The sequence below is a fragment of the Bos mutus genome, chromosome 9, assembly GCF_027580195.1.
Source record: "Bos mutus isolate GX-2022 chromosome 9, NWIPB_WYAK_1.1, whole genome shotgun sequence".
Classification (NCBI taxonomy): Eukaryota; Metazoa; Chordata; class Mammalia; order Artiodactyla; family Bovidae; genus Bos; species Bos mutus.
Window position 1 is genome coordinate 42,446,750 of NC_091625.1, and position 12,514 is coordinate 42,459,263.

Below are 12,514 nucleotides of genomic sequence, written 5' to 3' on the forward strand. Positions count from 1 at the left end.
TTGCTCAAACTCACGTCCATTGAGTCAGTGATGCCATCCAACCATCTCATCCTGCATTGTTCCCTTCTGCTCTTCCCCTCTATCTGTCCCAGCATCAGAGTCTTTTCCAGCGAGTCAGCTGTTCACATCAGGTGCCCCAAGTGTTGGAGTTTCAGCTTCAGCATAAGTCCTTCCAATGAATATTCAGGGTTGATTTCCTTTAGGACTGACTGGTTTGATCTCCTTACTGTCCAAGGGAATTTCGAGAGTCTTCTCCGGCACCACAGTTTGAAAGCATCAATTCTTTGGTGCTCAGCCTTCTTTATGGTCCAACTCTCACATCCATACATGACTTCTGGAAAAACCATAGCTTTAACTATGGACCTTTGTCGACAAAGTGATGTCTCTGCTTTTTAATATACTGTCTAGATTTGTCATAGCTCTTCTTCCAAGGAGGAAGCATCTTCTAATTTTGTGGCTGCTGTCACTATCCGCATTAATTTTGGAGCCCAAGAAAATGAAATCTGACAGTTTCCATGAGTCCTTTGGAGAGTCCCCATCTCTCATCTGCACGTTCATTGTCAAAGACAAAGGCAACTCTTCTCTGGCTGATCATTTACAGTTCTTCCCACAGCCTCAAGGCATCTGCAGGTAAATCTCTGGCTTCTCTTTCCTGAGGCCCCTTGTGCCTCCAGATAGTCCCATAGAAAGGATCTAAGCTGATCTCACTTCAGATCTGGTCTCTTAGAAACACTCACACATCCTTTGCGCAAACAGACTCAGGGCCTGCGGGCTGATCTCTGCAGCACCTCTCCTTTGTTCTTCCATCAGACTTTTTTCTCATGGAAATGAAACAATAATACTTTCTGTCTCTTGAGCTCCAGGGTCGGAGATCAAGCTACTCACAGGGCCACACTGAAGCCCATGGGAACATGGGACAGTTTTTTCTCCACAATTTGTCTTCTATTCAACCTGCTTTTCAGCCTCTGCAGTTGGGTGCGCTGCTGCACGTGGGTGGTCATCTACAGCTGTAAAACTGGCTTCCCACCACCTCTATCTCTTTTTGCAAGATTTCCACACTTGACTCTTGTATGGGGAGCCTACTGTCGTGCAGCTTCAGCCAAAACTAAAACTAAAATAATTTCATGTTAACATCCTGTCCCAGGAACCCCCCTCCAGCTTTCCTTAAGTGATCATTGAAGAAACCCTTGCCTTGGTTTCCACCATATTCTCTCCCCTTCCAAACTCACCATGCTGAGTGAAGTTCCTGTCTTTTTCCTGGAAGTAGCCACCTTGTTTCTTCCCTTGACTGGGGCAGGTATTTCTACCTAAAGCTGATTTCCTTCCTAGGTGTTGTGGCTTTAGAAGCAATTACTTCAGTTGTCGTCAAGAACCTTTCCCCAGCCCATGGATGCTTTGAAAAAATGAATTGCTCCAAATCAACCAACTTTGTGGAAATTGCTCCTTATGCCCTAGGTGTTACAGGACCAAGTGCTGTGTGTTTCATGTGTCTCGGGGCCTCGGAGAGGGTGGAAGAAGCAGCAATGGCATGGTAGGCTCTGAGCAGCCCTCTGGCACATGTCTCTCCTACCTGTCTCCATGGGGCCTAGGATGATACCATTAAAGAGTTTGCCTTTAGAATAAGACATTGCCTCTTTAGGACTGCCTTGTCAAAGTTCCTTTGTGTGCATGCTAAGTCGCTTCAGTCATGTCCGACCCTTTGCGACCCTATGAACTGTAGCCCAACAGGCTCCTCCATCCATGGGATTCTTAAGGCAAGAATACTGAAGTGGGTTTCTCTGCCCTTCTCCAGGGGACCCTCCTGGCCCAGGAATCAAACCTATGTCTCTTATGTTTCCTGCACTGGCAGGTGAGTTCTTTACCACTAGTGCCACCTGGGAAGCCCCAAAGTTCCCTTAAAGGATAACATATCATGTTATTATTACCTTGGATGAGGAATTAGTTTATTACCCACTTTCCCACCATTGTGGCAAGAAAGGCAGGTGCATTTATGAGGGAAGGGCTGGAGGTCTTTGTTGACTTAAGGCTTCATATCCATGTTATTCCTAAACAAGATCATACAGTCTTGAACTCATTTGAACCAGATCCTGCTCTGCCCCAAGGTTGTTCATTCAAAGCTGGAGTGTTCCAGGCTTGGTGCCACACAGTTAGAGGGTTTGTCAGCATTCATTAGGGCATTTCCAGAAGACAGTAAATCAGACAGTTAAGAAAATACAAAGCCAGGACACACAAGGAACTGTCACAGAAACTAAGATGTTTGTGGTTTTGTTTTGTTTTGTTTTTTTAAAAAAGGATGATTTGGGAAAGAAATGATTTTCTGTTCTAGGATGTGACACCAGGTCACATGGATTTGTCCTCTGTGGTCCTGAAGATATACTTAATTAACCTTCAAGTCTTGTCACTCAAGTTCTGGTCAGGAGCATCACCATCAGCCGAGAAAGGAAAAGCTCAACAGCCCTCCCTCACTCCTTCGCAACAGATCCTAGGTGTTTAAAGACACATTAAAGTTTGAGAAGTGTGGGTGTAAGGAGTACTCTCCCAGGTAAAGGACTTGGAAGCTGAATAACACAGTGGAACTCTCAGAAGATGGCTCCCTCGGGAGTCAGGTGGCATTGACATTGTAAAGATCTTTGAAAAGTCAAAACTGGTTAGAAGTAGATGGAGCTCCTTGGATGGTGTGATCTCCTCATGACTGGTGACAAAAGCAGATGTCCACTTGTCAGGGCCGTCAGGCTGAACTCAGGCATCCAGAGGATGTAAGAGCAAGATGTCCTCTCTGGTCCCTTCCAAGCTGAGAGTCACAGCTGGGAGTGGCAGAGAAGAGCCGCAGATAGTAAGAGGTGAGGGCCCCCAGGAGCCCTGTGGTGGGATCCCCCAGGAGGGAAGATGAGGATACCAAGGTAGAAGGGCTCACAGTGGAGCAGAGAGCGTGCTTCTTCCACATCTCTTCCTCAGACCTTTCAAATATAAACTCTCTCACCAAATGATCTTTCTCTTGTGTTCAGGGAAAACCAGCTTCAGACCCATTCAGCTGCCTGAATTCAGTCTGGACCGTGGAGTTCTTGGCTTGAGATTGGGAAGTTCAGTCATTTTCCTCTATGTCTATTAACTGACCACCAAATGTTCATGTTATCTGGTGGAGAGCAGCTCTCTGGGTGCTTTAGGAAAGTGGAAGCAAAAACATGGATTTGATAACATTTTTGGTTCTGGATTTGCATTTATAACAATTTTACTTTACCTTTGAATGGTGGCTTCCCTGGTGACTCAGAGGGTAAAGTGTCTGCCTGCAATGCGGGAGACCTGGGTTCAACCTCTGGGTCGGAAAGATCCCCCGGAGAAGGAAATGGCAACCGACTCTAGTAATCTTGCCTGGAAAATGCCGTGGATGGAGGAGCCTGGTAGGCTACAGTCAATGGGATAACAGAAAGTTGTACATGACTGAGAAACTTCACTTTGAATGTTGGGGGGAAAAGGTCTGTTATAAGTAAGCTTTAGCCAGTGCTTCTCCACTTTGACTGTGCCCTGGAACGACCCGGGCATCTTGATGAAATATGGACTCTGGCTCAGGATGGCTGGAGTGGGCTGAGAGCCTGTGTTTCTGACAGGCTCCCAGGGGATGTCCTGTGCCGTTGCTGCTTAGGAACACAAGGAATGAGAAGGTGTGTGCTGACTGAGTCCTGCTCACAGAGGGAAATTTATGTCAGGTTTTCAGTAAAATACACCTATCTACTCTAGGATGCTGCCGCCCTGTAGGAGCACTGATGCTGAGGATGAGCTGGATGAGATGTCCATGGGTGTGAGGGGCAGAGTGGTCAGGCAAAGTGGCACAGGTGAAAATGCAGGTGAGAAAAAGGAGGTTTGCAGTGCTGGGGAAGAAGGTAAAAGACAGAAAAGAATGATGACTGGCACATTTCTCAGTGTGGCAGCACGGAAAAGCACTGTGACCTCCGACCAGCACTGGCAGGAGGGTCTTTGTTGCCTTCCGAGCTTCCCAGAATCCCTAGAAGACCCTAGGGATCCATTCTCTCAGACCCTTGTCTGCACAGCATTCATGGCTCTTAATTCTGCCTTATACTGCTAGAATCCAGGTCCAGACCTCATCTCCCTAGGTAGACTTGACAGTGGGAACTTGAGGACAGCCTGAAACACAAGTCCGCAGTAAATATTTTACTGACTCCAATTCGGTGTGACACAACAGAACAAACTGTGCTCACCAAGCATTGGGGAGATCTTCTTTGGAAACCACAAATGTGATAGCTGAAGTCTTTTGCGAGATCTAATTTAGTGATTGGTTTCCTGCCTTCTAAAGGTTTGACTTGATGGGAACAAATTGTTTACTTTTTGTTGAGTAGCTTTTTTGATACACAAATGGTGAGAATGGGAGATGAGAAAGGCCATTGATTCTTGACGCTTGATGTTTTTGTCCTTGGCTGGTGGTCTTGGAGACAGGCACCAGAAAACTCTTGGAGTAACAGACATGCACAGTACCTTCTGCATACCCAGCATCTAGAAATCAAATCTGCTTCTTTGTTGAACTACAAATTTGTCTAATGTAATAGCTCTACAAAAGAATGACTATCCAGAGAATATCTCTTTCCAAAAGGTTGTTTATTTCTAAAAGGCAATAGAGTGTACCAAGTGGCATGAGTTCCATTATATAGAAACATCCATATGGCCAGACAGCAAATGTGTTCTGAGTTCCCTCTACTTGTGATGCCTGCAGAGCTGAGGCCACTTGTTCAAAGCCAACCAGAAAGGCAGCAGCGAAGTGGAAACTGAGCCCAGGTCTCCTCCCTGGCCCTTTGCTTTTCCTCCCAAGCCTATTGATAAGGCCCCATTACCCAGCACTCACTGAGTGGGGTATATGTCTTGTTTCCTGGCTCAGAAGTGTGACCACACAAAATGGATGTTCACAAGTGGCTTGTGGTACCCTTGTGTCACTTCTTCTAGCAAAGATGTAAAAGAACAAAACAAACACCAATGCCCACTTAGCAAAATCCAGGCAGAAACTGAACTCTAGGTAGATCAGTTATCCTTTCTCCTTCTGGGTTAATATCTTGGCCACAAGGAGTGTCTCATCCTTATCCTCGTGCCCTAGTTGCGTCATTGCTGGATGACATCCACAGGATAGGCAGAACCTATCATCCTAGACACCAGGAGAACTTCCTCATCCCTACAAAATCCAACAAAGTGGCCTACTCCACCAATGCTAGGCATGGTTTTCGTGCTCACTCAGTCATGTCCAACTCTTTGTGACCCCAGGGACTGTAGCCCACCAGGCTCCTCTGTCCATGGAATTTCCCAGGCAAGAATACTGGAGTGGGTTGCCATTTCCTACTACAGAGGATCCCAACCCAGGGATCAAACCAGTGTCTTTTGCATCTCCTGCATTGGCAGGTAGATTCTTTACCACTGAGCCATCTGGGAAGCCCCAGGCATGGTTTAACCCAGTATTTTAAATAATATATGAAATGATTGGGTTAAAAAAAGAGCAATGAAGGAAGGCATGTGCAGGCCAATGATCAGAATATTGCAGAGCTATGTTCATCCTGGTATAGCCATGGGCTATGTGAACAAAATGAGTGGTTTGATTTTCGAGCCATGTATTGAAATTGGGGTCATTTGGAAGGAGAAAAGAGTATTAGTGCCAAGCTCAGTTTTTAAGAATCTTTGAGAGAGTCTTGATGGACACATGAAAAGGAAAATGTCCAGGACTTCTTTGGCAGGCCTATGCTTAAGACTCTACTTTCAATGCAAGAGGCATAGATTCAATCTCTGGTCAAGGAAGTTCCATATGCCACAGGAAAAAAAAAAATAGAATGTCCACAAGTTCTGCAGTAAATACAAAGGCCTTCCTATATTTTTAGACAGATATGTTCAGGAGAAGCCCAGCCAGAGCTCTTACAGCATGGGAGAGGGACCGATTGCCAGTGTAGAATTCCTGATCTTAATTCTGCTTGTATGCCTATATGAGTTCATTTAGGAAAAGCTATTTATTCTATTTTCAATGATATCATTCATGAAAGTATACTGTCTGTACTTTTTAAAACACTGAACTAAAAGGGAAAAAAGGAACCTCTAAGTAAAACACTGGGTTTTGTAGAATCTTAAATAGATTTTTACAATGTTCAGCAATTTATTGAATTCTTTTGCATTGTAAGGCTTAGGTTCTCTTTCAAATCCTACAGATATTGAGGAAGCACAAAGATTCAATAATTATTGGTTAAATGAATGAATGAATGCTCCAATTAAATTGTTGGAACCTCCCAAGGTATTTTACTCATTTATTTGGCTGTACCAGGTCTTCATTGCAACACACGGGATCTTCGAGCTTTGTTGAGGCATGCAGTCTCTTTTAGTTTTGGCATGTGGGATCTTTAGTTGCAGTGGGCAAACTCTTAGTTATGCCATGTAGCATCTACTTCCCTGACCAGGGATGGAACCCCAGCCCCCTGTATTGGTAGCACAGAGTCTTAATCACTGGACCACCAAGGAAGTCACTCAAGGTACTTTCAATATGAGATAAATAACCCAGTATTGAATCACGTTGACCAATTTGGTAATATTTTAATGTTAAAATGAAACAAAAAGAAACAAAGATAATGCTCCTCTTTCAAGGTCACAAATAAAGTCATGGTGTGGATTAAAGACACCAAGACTTGAGGAGCAGAATGATGATGGTTGTAAATCCCTAGTAGGCTTTCTCCTGTTTGGGAGAGCTCCTTCTAAGAGGGAGTAAGAAGGAGAAACGAGGCTGTCAAAAAAGAGGTGGTGTAGACTCTTTCTTCCCACAAGGCTGGCCTCAGGAATTCTCTAAAAGATACCTCTACCCCAACGCCATGCCTCTCTTCAAATAATGAAATCTACTGGAAATCTTTTCCTTTGTTTCATGAAGCTAACTGTCCTTTCAGGTGACACCCTACCCATTAGTCGCCCATGAGCCACTCTAGTACTGGAGATCATGCTGGGGACATCTGGGTCAGCTGCAGAAGGCCTTCTGTGTCTCTGGCAGGCCTGTCCAAAGAGGCTCCTGCCTGTGATGGAAGAGTATATGAGATGTGGCCATCCCCAAATCTCCAGGGCCCACAGGAGCTGTAACTGGAGACTATCTTTTGGGCTGCTCCTCTGGACCTGTACCCTGAGCCTCTGTGATGGGTTCTAATGTAATAGCTGCAGGTTATCCACACCAGTATCTACTGACCATGTATCAGAACTAGGAATAAGATGATAAACCTTGTCAAGAGGAATTGAAGCAACTTTGGAAACCAGTAGGCATCTAAGATAAATTCCACAGACTTTCTCCTATTAGTGGGTCATTTCTGGGTCTCAGACATAAGTAGCAAACCCTTTGACAATTGGAAAAAAAAAAGAATCCCATAAACTTCCTGACAGAGAATTAAATATTCTAATAGCATATACATCTTAACTGCTATTGAATTAATAATTGTAACTTCCAACCTAGATATGCAGAGTCAAGAGGAATGTATTATTCCTTTCCCACCTGTAATATTTATATATTGCTGTGTGACAAATTACCCTAAAATTTAATTTAACATGTATCATCTTACAGTTTCTGTGATCGGGAATTCAGGTGCAGCTTGACTGTGTTCCCCAGCTGTAGGTCTCTCACAAGGTGGCAAGCACCTCAGAGCTTAGCTAAGGAAGGACCCAGTCCCTAGCTCATTCATATGGTTGTGGGCAGGATTCTGCTTCCCATGAGCCATTGATTCCTTGCCATGTAGGCCCGTCCACAGAGATGCTCACAACATGGCAGCCTACTTCACCCACTCGAGAAATATTGGAATGCCTTCCTAAAAGTCAGGATGTCCATTTGGAACCAGAATTTATATGGTGTCCTCTATTCCAGGGACTCCAGCATTTTCCTGAGTAAGGGTCACTCTAAGTTTCCCCAGTTTCCTATGAAAGACCCAAAAGTTGTTGAAGAAACAGAGCTTGACGGCAGAAAGCCCCCCACTCTTGCCCTCCCCCTCCTTCTGGAAATTCCCAGAAGCCTCTGGGTAAAGGCCTTGGCAAAGCTGCAAAGAAAAGACTACAGAGAGGGAACCTGTTCTCCTCTGGAGACTGAAAGGGCATTCACTGTTCTAAAGTGGCCGACATTGGGCCAAATTGCCTTTGGGCAAAATTTCTGCGAGGGGAGATCTTAAATCATAAAGAACAAAGTCTCAGGCAAACCATCAACATTAGAAAGGACTAAAGAAGTTCAGGTGTCAGGCATTAAAATTACGGTTGGTTTCTGTACATCTCATTAGGGAGGATAAGTATAAATGTGCTTGAATGGACCCGAGGGGAGTCGTAAGGTTGATTCTGAGGGCTGAGCGATCTGAACTTAGAGACAAGCTTGAAGGGAAGACCTATACTGGCCAGAGACCAAGTTAATGGAAAATTTAATTGAGGCGAATGAAAGGCTAAGCCTCATAGGTGGTGTGGCCCAGTGCCCTTTGAACCAGGAAGGCTGGGACAAGAGGCTGCAGAGGGCCCTGAGGGAAAACACGATGAGCTTATCTGAGCAAGAACAAGGGGCGGGACCAAGCAGGAGAGAAGGAAACCTGCAGACCTCCGCGAGAACCTCAGCGAAAGGCGGCAGGAAGGCAGAGAGGAAATCTGGGGGTTTCTGACACCAGGCAGTCCCTCAGAGGTCCCCCCTAGGTCCCACAGCACCGAGCACGGGCTGGGCACCTGCGGTGCTGGAGAGGAGCGTGTGTGAGGCACCTGGTGGAGCAGCCACTCAAGGTAGGAACCCAGGTGTCGGGCTCTGAGCCGGGGAGGGCAGCTCTACTGGGACCTGCGGTTGTTTCCTGGCCCTCCTCCCTAGCTCTTTCTGTTTCTCTTTTTGCAGGTCTCTTTCCCTGCTTTTCAGAGTTTACTGGCTGTGCTTCTTAGGTGGTGGCACCTGATTAAGCAGAGGGGAATAGTTACCCCACAGATAATCAAGAGGCGGTGTAATCAGGTTGACTGTATTACTTTCTCTTCTAATCTGGGGTTCAGGGCTAGGGATCCGTGGTGCTGCCATCTCGTTATGCAGCAGAGCCAAGGCATTCACACACGGAGCCCTCTGGACACTGATCCCGTGGTCTGACCTTCCTGCCAGCCTGGGCAGAGTTGTGTGGCCGGCTGGGCTGGTCAGACTTGCTGGCAATCAATCTGCCAGGAATAGAGATGACTGAGGAAAGGGTTCACTCTGTGCAGCTGTTCCTTCAGCTGGAAAGTTGTGACTGATGTGGGGAAATAAGATGGGGAATGGAGGGTGAGTATGTCTGTATGTGTGTGTGTGTGTGTGTGTGTGAGAGAGAGAGAGAGAGAGAGAGACATAGAGAAGGGGTGGGGAGAGAGAGAACTATTTAGTGCTGGGAAGAACAGGGTCTGAGATGGGTGTAGGGTTATTATTGCATGTAGAGATCCTATTTGAGAATAATTTTGCAGATCGTGGTGTTGCCACTTTTCAAGGCTTTGTTTTAGAGAATCCAAGTTAAGTGCCATAAAAATTCTTTAAATAAATTAAATAGTCCAAGCTCACTTAACTGTGAGCATTTGGGTCTTGTGTCCTACATGAAAATAGGTCAACACCCCCCAAAAGAACTCCCTGGCCACTCCTGCTGCTCTCGGACTTTCCTGGCTCTTGGCTTTCTCCCTCCTGTACCTCTGCCTCTTCTTGCTTCTCCTCAGAGGTTCTCCACATTCCAGGCACTCAGTTGACCCGGAAATGCAGCAGGCTGGGCCGTGCTGGGTGTTTTGGAAGCTGAGGATGCAGGGGCATTCCCCCGACAACCCTGCCCCAGCCTCTGCAGGGGCACAGGCAGAGGGAGGAGTCCACACTCCGCAGACCCTAGAGCTTTGTTCCCTGAACGAGGAGGCTTAGACCTGGTGCAGATTCAGGAGCAAAGGGGTATCCTTTGAGGCTGAGCAGGTTTGAACTCTTCTGGAGTATTCTTTGGGCTTCCCAGGTGACTCAGTGGTAAAGAATCTGCCTGCCAATGCAGGAGACCTGGATTTAATCCCTAGGTCGGGAAGATCCCTGGAGGAGGAAATGACAACCCACTCCAGTATTCTTGCCTGGAGAATTCCATGGACAGGGTAGCCTGGCGGGCTACAGTCTCAGTTCAGTTCAGTTGCTCAGTCACATCCGACTCTGCGACCCCATGGACTGCAGCATGCCAGGCTTCCCTGTCCATCACCAACTCCCAGAGCTTGATCAAACTCATGTCCATTGAGTTGGTGATGCTATCCAGCCATCTCATCCTCTGTCATTCCCTTCTCCTCCTGCCTTCAATCTTCCTCAGCATCAGGGTCTTTTCCAATGAGTTAGTTCTTCACATCAGGTGGCCAAAGTTATTGGAGCTTCAGCTTCAGCAATCAGTCCATCCAATGAATATTCAGGACTGATTTCTTTTAGGATTGACTGGTTGGATCTCCTTGCAGTCCAAGGGACTCTCAAGTCTTCTCCAACACCACAATTCAAAAGCATCAATTCTTCGGCACTCAGCTCTCTTTATAGTCCAACTCTCACATCCATGCATGACTACTGGAAAAACCATAGCTTTGACTAGACAGACCTTTGTTGGCAAAGTAATGTCTCTGCTTTGTAATATGCTATCTAGGTTGGTCATAGCTTTTCTTCCAAGGACCAAGCGTCTTTTAACTTCATGGCTGCAGTCACCATCTGCAGTGATTTTGGAGCCCAAACAAATAAAGTCTGTCACTGTTTCCACTGTTTCCCCATCTATTTCCCATGAAGTGATGGGACCAGATGCCATAATCTTAGCTTTCTGAATGTTGAGTGTTAAGCCAACTTTTTCACTCTCTTTTTTCACTTTCATCAAGAGGTTCTTTAGTTCTTCTCCACTTTCTGCCACAAGTGTGGTGTCATCTGCATATCCGAAGTTATTGATATTTCTCCCGGCAATCTTGATTCCAGCTTGTGCTTCATCCAGCCTGGGATTTCGCATGATGTACTCTGCATAGAAGTTAAATAAGCAGGGTGACAATATACAGCCTTGAAGTACTCCTTTCCTGATTTGGAACCAGTCTGTTGTTCCATGTCCAGTTCTAACTGTTGCTTCTTGTCCTGCATACAGTTTTATCAGGAGGCAGGTCAGGTGGTCTGGTATTCCCATCTCCTTAAGAATTTTCCACAGTTTGTTGTGATCCACACAGTCAAAGACTTTGGCGTAGTCAATAAAGCAGAAGTCTTTCTCATCTTCATTACCTCCACCATAGTTTGGTCTCAGGGCTACAGTCTGTGGGGTCACAAAGAGTCGGACACAACTGAGCGACTGAGCACACACAGAGCACGCAGCGTATTCTTTGGCCTAATAGGCAGACTTTATATGTAGCAGCTGGGGGAAACCATAGTCCACAGACTAGCCACGGTGAAAAAGGCACACCAAGCCTCTTTTGAAAGTTTCCAAGACACCAAATCCTGAAAGTGTGGCAGGCTTCTGTGAGAGCCGTTTGTGCCTGTGCCTTTCTATTTAAGCACACTCTTGTAATCGTACAAAAGCAGATCAGTCCTTTTCCGGGAGGAAAGACTTCATGATTTACAAGTGGCATCCTTAGTGTCTTAGATAGAGGCAGGGTTTATAGAAGAGAAGTACACAGAGTGCCTCCTGTTCACCCTACTGTGCTGGTGTCCACAGCGATGAAACAGCTTTAACTAGAGGCTGGGTTGTTGCCTCCTGTTTAATGAGAGCTGCCAGGTGACAAGACAACTCATTTCAGATGAGAAGGAATTTTCTCTTTCATCTCATCTGGGGGAAAAGGACCAGGAATGTGTTAATCTGTCAGCCCTCTGGTTTGCCATGAGTCTGCGTGTGGGAGCCGGATCTTCATAAGGCACTCTTGCCAGACAATCCCAGGTCTGCTGGCCCCATCTGGTGTTCACTCCCCAGTCATCCACAAAACCACTTGAAAAATATAGTTCTGTCTCCAAGGATAGGTTTGGTCCTTCTTCTTCTTCAAATAGTCGTTTTGTAACAAACAATTCATGAGCCACACTTCATTAAGTTCTTAAACTACTAGAAGTTATGCTTACCTGTAATATATCTTCCCTGTATGTTGGATGGCTTAATGGTTTTAAGAGTATAAACTGTATGTATCCAGCAGTCATTTTTTTAACTGAAGCAATAGGAACTGGGGTTAGATATAAGGAAGAAGTTTTAGGCAGTGAGGTTTGTGGCATAATGACCTGTGAGGAGACTGTAAAATCTCTTTGGGGAAGCTTTTAAATAAGAGGCTCAGCTATTTACTTTATTTTCCATTCCAAACACCACCCCTGCCTGAAGAGAGAATTTGGAGTGAGCTCCAGGTGTTCCTCCGTTAATTTACCACCTTCGTAATTTTTGCTTTGTTTGAGGAAACCTATAGAAGTATTTACTCAAGATATTCCTTTAAATGGATTCATTTCTTTTAACCTTAGCCTTTAGTCATCTCAAGCAGTGATGTCTTATCAGTGGAAGCATAGTTTGATGGGTTAATTATATTTTATTGCTGTGCACTA

At 45.6% G+C, this 12,514-nt stretch overlaps 1 protein-coding gene across 5 annotated transcripts in view; it reads left to right on the top strand.

The window, feature by feature from the left end:
* SCML4 (Scm polycomb group protein like 4) overlaps positions 1 to 12,514 on the top strand; it is a 111,366-nt gene that overhangs the window by 70,632 nt on the left and 28,220 nt on the right. The window contains exon 1 of one of the 5 annotated variants that reach the window (XM_014478929.2): positions 8,469 to 8,751. The exons of the other annotated variants lie outside the window; for them this stretch is intronic. The gene's annotated coding sequence lies outside the window, so the exon portion shown is untranslated. Of the gene's footprint in view, positions 1 to 8,468; positions 8,752 to 12,514 lie in introns of those variants that run through there. 5 annotated transcript variants of the gene reach the window in all.